The following is a 14,018-nucleotide window of genomic DNA, read 5'->3' on the forward strand; positions in this document are numbered from 1 at the left end:
CCATGAGCAAACTAAGTTTGCAATAAAGCTGCACTTTCAAAAATAAACTTCAGTTTGTATACAATTGAAATAGGAATCTCCCTGTCCTGTCTGCCACAGTGTTCTGAAACGGGCCACCGCTCTTGCCTTTTCCTGGTTCACCTCTCATTTTTTCACTACCACCGATTTCATGGTTTCATGGCTGCCAAGCAGTTACGGGTCTTGATCTTAGCTTTACAAGGTGGATCATTCCAGGTGGCTTTCTACACCCACACAACATGTTGACTTCAGTGCATCAGTGTCTTACTGTTGGATGCAAGAGATCTAATTGAGAGGTATGTGTAGTCAGAGATATTTCACACCTCTTCCTCTGGGAAATCCTGCTGGCCTGGTTAAGGTGGTCCTCGAGGCTGTTATTTATGTGGTTCCCGAGTAGGTTCCATGCTCCCTCATGAGATGAAATGTTTTTGAGTATCAGCTCTTATAGCAATTAGCATCCTGTCACCCCTTCACCAAAGAGCCAGTGTAGCAATTTCAGATTCTCAATACCTGTTGTGCCCTTTATGTGTTGACAAATGGAATAAGGCTAGTTGAACCTAAAAGTTAATTCCCTCACATAAGATTGGAGTTTTAAAGAATGAAAAAAATTAGACATAATTTACATAATTTTGGCAATAATAGCACCTCAATTAGTCTCTGTACAAAAGTATTTAACACAAGATTAATTTTGACAATGTACAGAGGCTTGTCAGGAATAACTTCATGCTCTTCTGGTGCATAAGGCATTCTCTAAGACATGCTTTGAAGTTTCCTTTCACCCAAGAAGACCTTACACCAGCTTTGAGGGGAACCATATACACTTAGATACCTCAACGTTGATTTGTTCTTTGGCTTCATAATTATGATACAAGAACTCTGTCTCCTCCTGCCTTCCAGTTCCTCTGGGTTCTTGCTTAGATCCCTTCTCATTAGTAGCATGCTTCTATGTATGGCTGAGCATAAAGGCACTAAATTGATAATGCTGAGAGGTAGCACAGTTGCAGGTCTGCCTCAGGCACTGTGGGGAAAATGGTAACAGCTAGATTTCCAACTGAAAATGGGGATTTGCAGTTCTGGTTTGGAAAGCACTGAAAGCCCTGAGAAGCTTATTGCCTGCTAGGCAAAAATCAGAGAAAATAAATTGTCAAAGAGGAATTGTACCTAATAACAGAGAGAAGCCAAAAGAAGTGGCCTTTTATTTTATTTTTTTTATAAAAGGAAGATGAGTATTGAAAAATTAGGATTTTCTGTTGTGAGCTGTCACTGGCTTTAGGGGCATGGCCGAGGAAAAAGACCTCAGACTGAGCCTGCAAACCAGCAGCCATATTCAGTTTGAAACTTTATCTTGCTGTAACCACATCTACATGCATTCTGGGTTTGAATCTGCTTGCCAAGAGAGTCCTGCAAAGGTGTACAATAGACAGTGGGCAGTTTTCTTCCCTGAGAAGCTGGCCCTGGTGGCTACCTGTGCTGCTTCTGAGCTCCAGCTGTTCCCTGAGCTCCTGCAGCCTCCTTGCTGCTGGATATCCCTGTAGGCATTGCCAGGCCTCCACGGGTATTTCTCCCTGTCTTTGTGCTGCAGTGAGCTAAATCTGCTCATGAATTCTCCAGCAGTATGAGCCTTTGGGCAGAGAAGAGGGAAACATTTTTAGATGATCAGCTACCTGCAGTTAACCTTTCAAGACTTGCAGGACAATGGTAGGAGGTGCTTTCAGCCAACAAACAATAGAAAAGTTACCTGTAGTGACCTTGGGCAGTGAGACATTTGTGTGGCTGTCCAGGCAGCTTCCCTGGTGGAACTGGGGTATTTTTCCTTTTGTGTTTCTACATGTGAAGGACTCTCCTGTGCAGACCTCTTGCAAGGTCCAGTAGTGGCAGAAATAGTAACTGAAGGAATAGTTTGGGGCTAGTGTGCTGGCTGGATCTTTAGGTCTTTCTCACCTTCTGACCACAAGGTCTTTCTGATCTTCTGGGTAACATTTAATGATGGGGATTTGTGGGCTACTTCTCATACCTCCTTTATTTCCTTCCACTACACATTCTTCATCATTCTTGCATCTGTTTTCCCATTCTCAGATACTTCTCCAATGTAAGTTATGCCAGCTGGTAAGTCTTCTGTGGTTCTGAGCAAATCTGACTGTAAGATGAACAGGAGGAGAGATTTCTGCAATTCATAACATATATTTGGATGCTAGAATGACAGTGCAATAGAACAAAGTATTTTTCAGATCAGTGAGTAGGGAGATGTTTCACAGCATGCTAATATGTCATGAACTAGATACTGAGGGTACAACATTGATCATGGGAGTGCACATGCTAGCAGTGAACACTGAGGCATTTTTAGCAAGATTTTACCTTCTGAGAAGTTCCTCTTCATTTGAGATGTGTATCAGTAGAAAGTCACGAATTAACATTTAAATACTCTTTCTTAATACAAATAAAAAGCCCAAATAAAAGTAAGGAGGATTGGTGACAAAAATCTATATTTGCATTCACTAAACTTCAACTTGGACTTCAGGAGAGGTCTGGTCATAGGAAACCTTAGTTCTGATCAGTTAAAGTTTTAGTCTTGTCTTTAAAACTAGACAAAGGCACTGTTAGGAAAAAAAGTTTGGGGAAGGAGAAGGAGTTAGAAAAGATGCATCTTAAAACAAATCTCTCACTTGTGTCTTCTGTCTCTTTTAAAAAAAAATCCCAAATGGTAATGACTATTTTCCCTTTGCTGTCTGGTACTTCTTATGGTTGTTGAGTTGTTTGCTTTGCCCTGTTTTACTCTCCTCCTTTTGTAGCTACTGTGGAATGAAGTAATGTAGTGGAAGCATGAAAGGACAAAGTGAGCATGGCTGTAAGTTGAGAGCAATAGTTGGAAAAGGCTTTCTTTATCTGTCTCCTTGAAGTAAGTGTTGGCACCTTTTCAGTCTACTTGAGGTCATAGAATTTGGTCTGAAAGTGAATAGGATGAACTTTAGGCTTTTGACCATAAAGTGTACTTGCTGTAGAAAAATGCATTCTTCCTCCTCTTCCTCTTGCTAGTCCCCCAAACACACACACAGTGAGATGTCCAGAGTTACCCATGTGTGAGCACATAGGCATGTTGAACTTGGTCCAGTGATGCTAATGTTTAACCTGCTTTCTCCTTGTCAGCTGGTGCCCACGGAGATGAACTCTGGATAGGTAACGTTCCCAGATATCCTCTGGAAAACTTTAACTTTGGTGCAGGTTGCTCTGATGTAGCTAACTGCGATGGCATTGGCTTCTACCTTGGAGTGGACTGATTTACCCTGAAATGACTCTCTAACCTGCATCTTAAACAGTGTAGTTGGTTCTGGTGCAAGTAGATTCATTCTGAAGTGATGGACATTTTGATTCTCATGCAAAATAGCTACATCCTACCAGAAGGGGTTGAACCAGTTTCTCTGAACAGTGATGACCTTCACTGTACAGTTTTGGGTATGTCTCAGGGATTCCTTGTGGAAATAAGGGCAGTTAACAAAAAAAGAAAAAAAGAAAAAAAAAAAAGAAAAAAAAAAGAAAAAAAAGTTAATAGTTTTAAAAGTAAATAATAATTTAAGTAGAGCGTCACCTAAGTGAGAGCGCAAGAAGGAGAAATCTTTGTTCAGTTTTATAGTCAACAGTGTCTGGCTTACGGACTCTTTCTCTTCTCGGGGCTCTCATCTCAACTTCAGCATACAGAATCTTTTTCATCACGCTCAGCTTTAAACTTTTTATTTAAAGATACCCTTCCCCAATGAGCTTTCAGAATACTTATTGTAGATTTTAAGAGAAATGGTATATTAATTTATGCTATTAACATCACCTCATAAATTATAAGTTTTATACTAAAGCTGTATTGAGTGTAATGAATTATGTTGCATATGTGTTTTTAATAGCTATAAAATTATATACAAGCTTTTTTGGAAAAACAAACTAGTGAAGCACCTTTTTACACTGGATCTTTGCCGTGTCAAGGTGTACAGCTATTCTTTGCTACCTTGCAGATATCTATATCTATATATAGATATATATATAAATAAAATAAAATGGTATCCTGTATCAACAAGTATAGAACTCTTTTTAACCCTTATATTACTGTTCCTATAACTCTTTTTAAATTTTGAGTGTTACATTCTGCAATAATTTATCCGTGGTTTGTACCTATGATTAGAAATTTAGTTACAGGGTAAATAGATCAAATTTAAAAATCCAACTACTGTAGCTGGGAGTTGTGAACCAAGTTTGTAAGACCTTTTCTTTTTTTAAATGTATTTATTTCCAGTTAGCTCTGTGAGTTGGAATTTGAAAAGTTGGAACATTAGGAATCTACAGTGTCTTATTCAGGAATTTTCCCCTCCTTTCCTCACAAAGGAATTCCCACTGTGACTTATAAATAGAGTTAGACTGCTTGTGTGCATGTATGTATTATATATACACACAAAAATATGCATTGGGGGGGGATGTATGTGTGATACGAATGTGTATATTGTATGTAGGTCATAGTTTTGTAAAGAGAAAAGTAGTCAAGAGGTGATGGAATGTATTGTAGAAATGTGATTATTTAGTAGGGGGTTGTTATGTCCTCACTGTTATATAAATAACTGAAACTCTCTACTATATAATCTTCTGTTATGAGGCTAACTCTGATATCATGTCAATTTTACTGTTTTTCAAATGAGTTGCTTTGAGCCCTGTTTAAAATGCCATGAAAATACCAAGCTCCCAAAGACAGCCTTTAAATAAAACAAATGGGGGAGGAGGAATGATGGAAGAAAGAAGTTTTCCAGAACAAACTGAATGGGAAGGTTTGCATTCAGTGGGATGGAGAGGCATGAGAATTGCTGTATCTTTGCAAATTAATACCTGAATCTCCTACGGTCTGACTTGGAAAATGTTGTCAATCAGTGTTCTTGTGTTTTCCAATTAGATTGGAAGGGGTGCTGTTTGTGCAGTGGTCTCCATTCCTAAAAGGATCTTGTCTCCAAAGCAGATTTTTTTTCTCTTCTGAGGATGTTTGTGTGTATCAATTTTGCCCCAAAATTTCTGTTGTGGGATTGCAGAACAAAATACGCATTCAGTCAAAGGAGTTTCATTTAGGCTGTAAAATTCTGAATTTGATTTTTACCACTTACCTTTTTTTCATAATTGGAGAAGAAAGATTTCTTTATGGGAGTTCTCATTTGAAATTGTGAGAAGTCAGAAACGTTCTTCAGATTGGCTTACTCTTCATATTGTTCTATTTAGGCTGGAGAACGTAGCCTAATTGTTATTTATTCATACAGTATCACTTCTATGATGATCCCAGTGACTTTAAAAACCTTTTTAGAAAAACAGAGCTTCTAGTATTGAATGGAAATTTGAAATTTTTTGCAATTTTTCTTTTATTCCCCTCCATATCATGATGTTGATGCTCCCCCAGGCATCTCTCCCCCTTTCCTTCTCTCCACAATTTGTTTCTGGCACATATGCATAGAGGCAAAAGGTTAGGGAGGTGGAAGTTGTCAGAGGCCTTTTCTTCTGCTTATTTGGTGGTAATGGGAATTAGGAGCATAAATCCTTATGCCTTTATGGAGGAGAATAGACCCATTTTTGTGTACAGAGAGGTATATCTGTATATGAGATAACAGAAGCATTTTGCTGAATGTGGACTTGCCCTCATGAAGTACAATAAATATGTATGAATGCAATCAATCTAAATCTATATATACATGCATACAGATTGATAGGTGGAATATACCTTGTGTCACACACCTGTACATTAGATGTAACACCAGTGAGTGTGTGAGCTAAAGAGAGGGACTGTCCACCTAACATATGTGTAACAGGTAAGCACTTGTGCCAGACAAGTTGTTCTAAATTCTTCTGAGGGGTCTGGATGACTCAGAGACTGATCTGAGCTTGGCCACCGTTGGCTTGTGTTACCTCAGCCCTCGCAGTGGAGTTTCCTTTCTGTGTCTCTGCTTTTGTTTTTTATTTAGTCTCTTTGAGGCCTCTTGCAAAATGCCAACTTCTTCTGCTTCCCTGCTCCATTGCCTCCATTCCAGCTCCTCCTTGTCCCTGCATCTCTGCAGTTTCTCTTGCTAGCAGCAATCAGCTTTAATGGCCCAATCCAGCTCTGCTTATGCATGAGGGAAATTCTCTTGGTGACTGGAGTGGTAGCTGAATTGGGCCCTGAGCATCTGCTTGAACTTATGCAACTTCCCCAGCTTCAATTGCGATTCAGTAGGACTGTGATTGATTTGCAGATGAATACAAACTTTTCATGGAACCTGATGCAGAGCTTCCTAGCATATTAAAAGGTTAACCCAGCATTATATTTAAATGGTCAAAATGAGAAAACTGCACCCACCAAATACTACCTTCCAATTTTCAACCCTAGGGAGAAAAAAGAAGTTTAATTTGTATCTCCTGTAACACAGGAAGTAAGCAGAAGGCAGCCCTGTGCTCTGTTCTGAGCAATGGGGTTGTCATCAAACATATCAAAAGAAACACAGTTTGTTACACTTGATCATAAAACAGATTTTAAAATGGAGTGCAGAGTTGACCATTAACATGCTAGCACTTTGCATCTAGTTGTGTATTGGGTAATATTGCTTATGCAAGTAAATTATGGGCTGAAGTGTTTTATTTTCTGTTTTCTGGCTAAATGGAGCTTCTATATCCTTTTAGCAGAAAGCAGCTGTCAGCAACCTGCTCAGTCACATTGAAGTACTGTGTATCTTAGGCTTCAGTTTCAGAGGAGAATGCTGCTCCAGTTCTGTCATCGAGCCATACTGGATTCCATGTTTTCAATATGGCTATGACACAATTTTTCTTGGCCACAATTCAGCCATGGAATTTTGTCTTCCTTGCATTTCTGTTAGAAAAAGGTAACTGGTGTACTGTTCCATCTGAGCTTTCATGCAGTCACACATGGCTTCTATGATACATGTGTTGGGGCGTGTGTATGGATGTCTGTGTACTGCGTGCGGACAGTGTGGATTGATACGCACACGCCTATTACGCTATTTCAGTTTGTGTATGTGGAGAATGTACCTGTTGGTTATCTCCTGATATATACTCATGCATACCTATATTAAATATGTATATAGAGTGTAGATGTCCTGCATATACATGTGTATATGTTATGAAAACTTGGTTGACATTTTTTTTCTCAGTTTTTTTTTTTTTTGCAAATTGCTGTCCCTTATTACTTATTCTCACTGAAGCTGCATTATATAGAAGAAATGGAGAAATGTGTTATCAAAGTTTTATTTTAAAAAGGAGACTTTTAATTATCTAAAGCCATTTGTAATTGTCTTTTGAATTTTTACTAGAAAGGTTGTTATTTTAAAAAGGAAAAGAAAAATAAGGAAACAAAAAAAAACAAAAGCAAGCAGACAAGCCCTTATTCCCACACTCATTTAGGTGAAAGAAATGGAAACACAAGTTTCTAAGTATTTATTTCCTTTAGATGTTTCTGAGGCATACAGTAATTACATTCTGTCCCATCCCCCTTTTGTCCAATTATAATAAATGATTCGTGATTTTCTTTTCCCCTCATTACTTTTGTAAATCATTGTTCACCTCCTACATTCAATAGTACTGATATCACTAAGGAGATTTCATGTCCTTCTGTCCTTTTTAGGAGAAATACCAGTGCATCACTATTGTGTTTCATTTTAACATACTTTGTGGAGGATGGATGTTTTTATTGAAGATGTCTATAACCCGTCTAACTTATTTAATGTGAGAAGCCTTCATTGAAATCTATCGTCTGTTTGTTTCCAACAAGTTCAAGTTTCTGCAACTGTTTTTTCACCAACATGTTAAATAATTTCCTTCTTACTTTTATGCCTGAGGTTTTAAAATTTGGCTTTGTTTTTTGGGATTTTTTCCCTCTAATTCCCAAAAATATTTATCTGCAAATGGAGCAAAACAGATGTCACAAGCTCGACCAATATCCTTTTTCCAGTTCAGGGTAAATATATTTATCCTAGACTTAATAAAATAAGGTGGCAAATGGACAATCTGAAGTGCTTAGAGGGAATGCTCTCTCTTTTTAAGGCTGTCTCCGAGAAGTTTGTGTTTGGTGTCATTTTAAAGGTAGCTTGATCATGCTTTGATATCAGAAACAGCCTTGTAACAAAGAGCCTCATACAGTTGTTCGGTCACTAGAGTTTAAAATGTAAACAAGTTGCAGTGGGAAAGCAAAGGTGAGGCAGTGTATTTTGAACCAGTGAATTGTAGCTTGCAAATGTACCTGATTTTGAAGTAACTGCATGGTAGCAAGGATTAGCAGTCTCTTACACCCCTTCCTTCTTCCCTCTCATATCTGACACATGTGTTCAGCATACCATACATTGGGAAAAATAAGCAACTTCCTCCAGCAAGGCTAATCCACTGAATGACTGCTTAAAGGGAACATACAAACGGGCACTGCCGCGTCCCGTCTCATGGTATTAGCTGGAAGCCTGGCTAATACGCACAAACAGCCCAGCCCAGCTCGCTTCTGTGCATGTGTCCCTTGGGGACAGTGTGGTGAACAAGGGCTCCTTCCTTCAGGGGCCCTGGCAGCAATGGCAACTCACACCACCTCTAGTGCTGGAGGCTCACGGACAGCATTCCAGGGGCGGGGAGGAAAGCTTGTGTTTGTACTTTCCCTTTAAATAGGAAAGGTTGGCTCACATGTTCCTCATACTTCTCAATGAATGTACTGTATTACCATTTAAAAAAAAAAATCAATTAAATGATAATAGATTGGTCTCCTTTTGTTATCTGGTCCTTGTTTAATTTGTTTAAGGGTTTTTGTATACAAAAGTTTACATTTTTATGTATATTTTTCTTGTGTAAAAACTGATGTAATATGTGTATAAAACACTGTATGTATTATCTGTATATAGTGTGACAAAATGATTTTCTTTCTTTCTTTTGGATGTATTAATAAATCTTGCTGTGAAGTAGCTGTGTTTACTATGATGAAACCCTCTTCTCCAAGCCATTTTGCCAAGTCCAAGTGTATGGATATTGCCCAGGATGAAACCTACTCCATGAAGTGATTTTTTTTCCTTTTAAAACATATCGTAAGTACAGTTATTAAACTGTCCTTTGCTTAGATTGCTGTAGAGTCTGCGTCGGCTCTTGCTTATTCTCTGTTGCTTTCTAATGACATTAGCTAACTAGTTTTGCTAACAACCTGGGGTCTTCAGTCTCGGTCCTGGTTCTAATTATAGTGCTTTCTAGCTCTGGATCGCTGGTCTGGGAACCAGATCCTCTTCATCCTGTTTTCCAGTTTGAGGAAGTATAATTTAAACGACATAGAATAGAATTTTCTCATGTATGTTGTTATGTTTTCTGAGATTTAAAAAATATATACTTGCTTCATCAACAAAACTGGTTAAGCTGGAGTTTGGCGTTATTTGGTGATAGCATGTGGATGAGAAATTATGTTGCTTGGTGCTCTGCTCAGCTCTCAGGCAGGCTTGCCAGGCCAAGGTATGGATATGACCTACACTGGTCAGACACTGGGAATTACCACCACACTGTTTGGACACAGCAGCTGTTTGTGCCACCCTGTGCCAACAGGGCTGCCTTGGCTGGCACTGCCCTTCCAGTGCCAAGGTTGAGCTCCCAGAGTGCCTTTTCCACAGTAGCTTGAAGGATGTCCTCTCTTTAGGCAGAGCTACCCCTTGGACACTTCACAGTAAGTAGATGGCTGCTGCATCTCCCTGTCACCATTTGTTTTGTGAAGTCTTTCTTCTCTTCTTTCTGACACAAGGGTTTGTGCTTCCAGTGATGTTTGCTTTGCTTGTCTGTCTCCATCTCCAGTGTGTTTAAGGTTGTGACTTGTGGGGGAGCAGCTGTGTCCTTGGTGAGGTCATCTGCCAGGTTCTGTTTTTCATTAGCAGTCTCAATGCTGACCTGGTCATCAGAATAACAACCAACAGAGATTGATGAGAGAGAGATTCAGTAATTTGACTTGTCTTTTAATGAACAGTGGCCCAGCTATTCTAGACAGCGTAATTAGGGCAGCATTTTACAGTACCTGGTTGTAATGCAGGCTGAGGGGCAAGTAGTGTCAGTGAATGGTGTATTCTTTCATGCCAACAGGTGCTGCAAAGGTTTTGTGGCAAAGATGAAACTGCTCTAATACCTCGTGTTCCTGGGAGATGGGAGTGCACTGGAAGTGCTGCATCCAGACCTTTATCAAAACAGAGTCATGACAGAAAAGAGCAGATGCTTAAAGCCAACTAAAGGACAGTACAGCACTGTAAGTTCAGTGCAATATGGCTCGAGAAAATCTACCTCAACCTTGTCCTTTCTAGGGAATTCTCAAGGTTATGGGCCTGACACAATTGGATGCTCTAGGGGTAGGAGAGATGAGGCAGTTCTGGTCTGGTACTGATGCAATTCTGGCTGTGCATGTGGATATTACAAAGCTGATCCTTCAAAGTGCTCCATCTCAAGTAGCGCTCAAGAGGGCAAGAGGAAGAATTGACAGTTATGGAGAAAATACTTGTTTAAAGTCTGCTTTTAAGAAAACAGCAACAGTAAGTTGCTGTTTGGTGTAAGATTTGAGGCTGTAATGAGGACTAAGAAGGTGGAAGTTAGGAAAATGGGGGCTCTTCCCTGGGGATGACTCCCTGGCAGAAGCAAATGTGTCCACTCTAGTCCTGAGCAGGACATTCCCCAGTGTGATGAGAGACTTGATGGGAGATGGATTGAGACTCCTCTGCTGACTAAGGCAGAGACTGACTGACCTGTGGCTTTTTTCCCCCACTATTTTCATGAGCAACACAGAAATGCTGCTGTTAGAAAATGATTGCATGACTCTCAGTCTGAAATACAAAAGCAACTGGTCATTGTTCTAGTGCCACATTTCAAAACAAAAATAGGTTTTGTTTGAAGTATCAATTCAGGAAGAATGTGGTACATTTCTCTTTGTATTTTAATAGTTCTCTCAAGCTCCAACAGTAGCTTTTTAATAGCTGGCAATTATTTTCTCAGGAAAGCTCATTTAGTTTGTACTTGAAAAGCAAGTGACATTTTGTTACAAGAGCAAGTGTTGCTCTGGTATTTGGTGAAGCAATTGGAAGGAGAAACCTTTATTAAATTTGGGAGCTGGCTTACTGCAGAGGTGAAGACAACCTGTCTCCCACCGTAGTTATAGGCAGAAAAGAATGGGGGCCATCTTCCACAGTATCCCCTGGACCCTACACCTCAAGCACGGGGTTGGTACTCTGCAGCTTGCAGGTCTGAACTAGAGATACAGGATGCTTGTTTTAAGGGGCTAAGAGATCAGTATCATATTTGCTGGCATGAGGTTCAGCCCAGGAATGGCTGCCTTGTTTTATTGTTATTGCTAATTTATAAATTGTGGAAGGTGCCAGTGAATCTAAGGAAAAAATGGTACCACTGAATCTAAGGAAAAAATTAAAGTATTGTGCTAGGCATGTCCCTGAAGGCAAAGTATCTTTGATAATGAGGTGAATTCTTGTATTTCTGTGGGGGAACAGTGGCACACGAGTTTTGTATCTACATCCAATACCTCCCTTGATAGATGTCATTAGGACCAAGAGTCTCAGGCCTTGTTCACTGCCCACATCTCATTTGTGACTTCTCCATGGTGTAGAGGAGAGTCCTGCAATGTAACTCAGTCTGGCTCTGTTTCTGCTCAGCTTGTGCACCAGTTTCAGGTTCCTGCCTGTTCAAAATGTTTACTTTCATACTGTGCAACTCTGGTGGGAAAACCCCCTTGTAATCAGCCAGCCCCAGGGCACTCCTGCAAATCTGATTTGTGGGGCCCTGCTGTGGTGCCTGCCAGGCAGCTGATGCTGGCTGGGCAGCTGGTGCAGCCCTAATTGCTGGCACCTTCAGCAGTGCCTCTCACAGCTCCCATGTGTTCAGCCAGCCCATGTTTCCTGGGAGGGTGTCATGGGCTTCAAACACTTCCAGCTTCCCCATTGCAGCTGTGCTGGATGTGGTGCTGGCCCTTTGCAGCAGTAGAGAAAGAAAGTGCTCTGGTGACAGCGAGGGAAGGGTCTTCCCAGCTGCTGACCAGCGCCATGAGCCTGTGCTGTGAGCCAGGGAGGGCAAAGGCTTGTGTCAGGAGCACAGCTGGCATCTGATAGGGCGCCCTCCTGTCTGTCTAGTCCTGTGTCAGAGCATCTACAACATAACATCATACAGCTCATGCTAAAAAGAACTTCACAGATGAAAAAATCCTGTTTTTTCTAGGGTTCTAAGTGTGTTGAAACCTTTCTTCTCAAGCTGCAGCTTTCTTGCACCAAGACTTTGCATGTGCTGAGAGTGGCAGCACTCAGGAAGGAATGCATTGGGTCCAAACTCCAGCTGAAGGGGTAGCAACAACTCTTCCTCAGCCACCTTGTGCCAAAGCAGCAGCAAGAACTGAGAGGCTGATTTATGTCAGATCTGGGCCAGTACTCTGCCAAGGTTTGATTTCAAGCTGTGAGTCTCAGTTATAATACTGCCACTTTGGCAGAGCTGGCCCACATTTGTGCCAGTGGAATTTGTGCAGAACCAGACCCTGGAATTGTTCACAGAATTTCCCAAAGTGACTGTTGTTGCCATTTCCACATGGGACATGTGGTGCATGGTTACAGCTTCCCTGTATCTCTCCATGGTGGTGCCAATCCTTTCAGGGTTAGGAGAGCTGCCTGAGTTCCAGGGGCACTAAAAGTTCTTTCAACCAGTTTTGGGCTGGTCTTAAAAATAACCTTTGTTGGATTTTATTTGCCATTTTCTAGGGGAAAATGTTCTTTGCCATCACCTCATTAGGAAGACCCCAGCTGGATGGCTAGAGAAGTTTAAGGGGTGATTCTTTAAGTGCCCAGAAGATATGGATTGGTGAAATCCAAGACATATGGGGTTCTTCTCTGCATGTTCCTGTTGCCTGTGGCTGCAGACATTTAAAATTGCTGCCTGAATCAAGAGACAAGTATTAGCATCAGCAGAGGATACCTCCTTAAATGTGCATTTTTCTAAAATGTGTGCTCTCAGCAATAGGCATGCATTTGCTATGGTTGCTTTAGTAAAAGAGCATTTTTAGTCCAGTTGAGTGTTTAAGTCAGTAAAACCACTTGACTTATTTCTGACAGCATGTGATTATTGGGTTTTTGTTGGGTTTGGTTGGGTTTTTTTCTTTTTTTCCCCAACTAGTTTAATGCCTTGTTTAATCATGCAGAATTTAATTTTTCTGTTCACCAACATTTGCTCAGTGGAGCCAGCCAGTTTCCTCTGTTAATAATCTCATTTTTTTCTGTTCTCCCTTGGGTCCTACTGTTTATTATAGCTTTTAGGTTGTTTTTTCTCCTCCTTTTTTCTCCCACTGTTTTGCTCATTCTATACAATGTTTCTGTCTTGTCCTCTCCATCTCCTTTCCCCTCAGACTGCAACTAAAATTGTTGCTGAAGAGATTCTGGTAAGCAAAATTAGATTCCTAGAACTCAGAATTGTTCCCTGTCAAACCTTATCCTCATCACTCGTTTCTTTTATCTCTACCAGCTCTGCCCAGGTATGAGACCTTGCTTGGCAGAGCTATTCCTAATACCCCTCATTATGAAATTAGAATCAGGCAAGGTCTCAGCTGGCCCTTTCAAAGGTGATGGGGATGAGGATGTTGACAAACACTTAGAAAAATTCAGTAAAGCTTCTGTGATATTTTGCTTGTCCTGGTAAGCTGGCTGCCTGTAGCAAATTTTCTGTGATGCCATGCCAAAATGATGATGTCTTCATCAGACACCATTTTCCATTAGGAATGCTTTAAAGGCTACCAGTCCTGCTCATCCTGTGATGTCTGCTGTGATGTTGGCTGCTTTCACACAGCCCTGTGCTATGGGGAGCAAAGTGTTTCACCGAGGTCGTGCTGTGTATCTTTGAGTATGTCCCTGGCTTTGGGCACACTTTGCCCACAGGCAGCACTGATGCCATCTGCCTTTGCCAGGTGACAGAGAACAAGGCTGCCGGGTGGCATCTTAAATCTCAATTAATTGAATACTTGCAGGCAC

General features: G+C 40.7%; 1 protein-coding gene across 4 annotated transcripts in view; it reads left to right on the forward strand.

Annotated features, from left to right (window-relative positions):
* Positions 1–9,106, forward strand: part of INO80D (INO80 complex subunit D) — a 45,999-nt gene extending 36,893 nt beyond the window's left edge. For 2 of the 4 annotated variants that reach the window (XM_054277624.1, XM_054277625.1), the window contains one exon: positions 6,682–9,106. The gene's annotated coding sequence lies outside the window, so the exon portion shown is untranslated. Of the gene's footprint in view, positions 1–3,162; positions 3,499–6,681 lie in introns of those variants that run through there. The other 2 variants (XM_054277627.1, XM_054277626.1) reach the window with 2 other exon arrangements.
* The last annotated feature ends 4,912 nt before the right edge of the window (positions 9,107–14,018 follow it).

Source organism: Melozone crissalis, unplaced genomic scaffold, assembly GCF_028551555.1.
Source record: "Melozone crissalis strain CALT ecotype California unplaced genomic scaffold, PUWL_Pcris_2 ptg000023l_1, whole genome shotgun sequence".
In the NCBI taxonomy this organism is placed as follows: domain Eukaryota; kingdom Metazoa; phylum Chordata; class Aves; order Passeriformes; family Passerellidae; genus Melozone; species Melozone crissalis.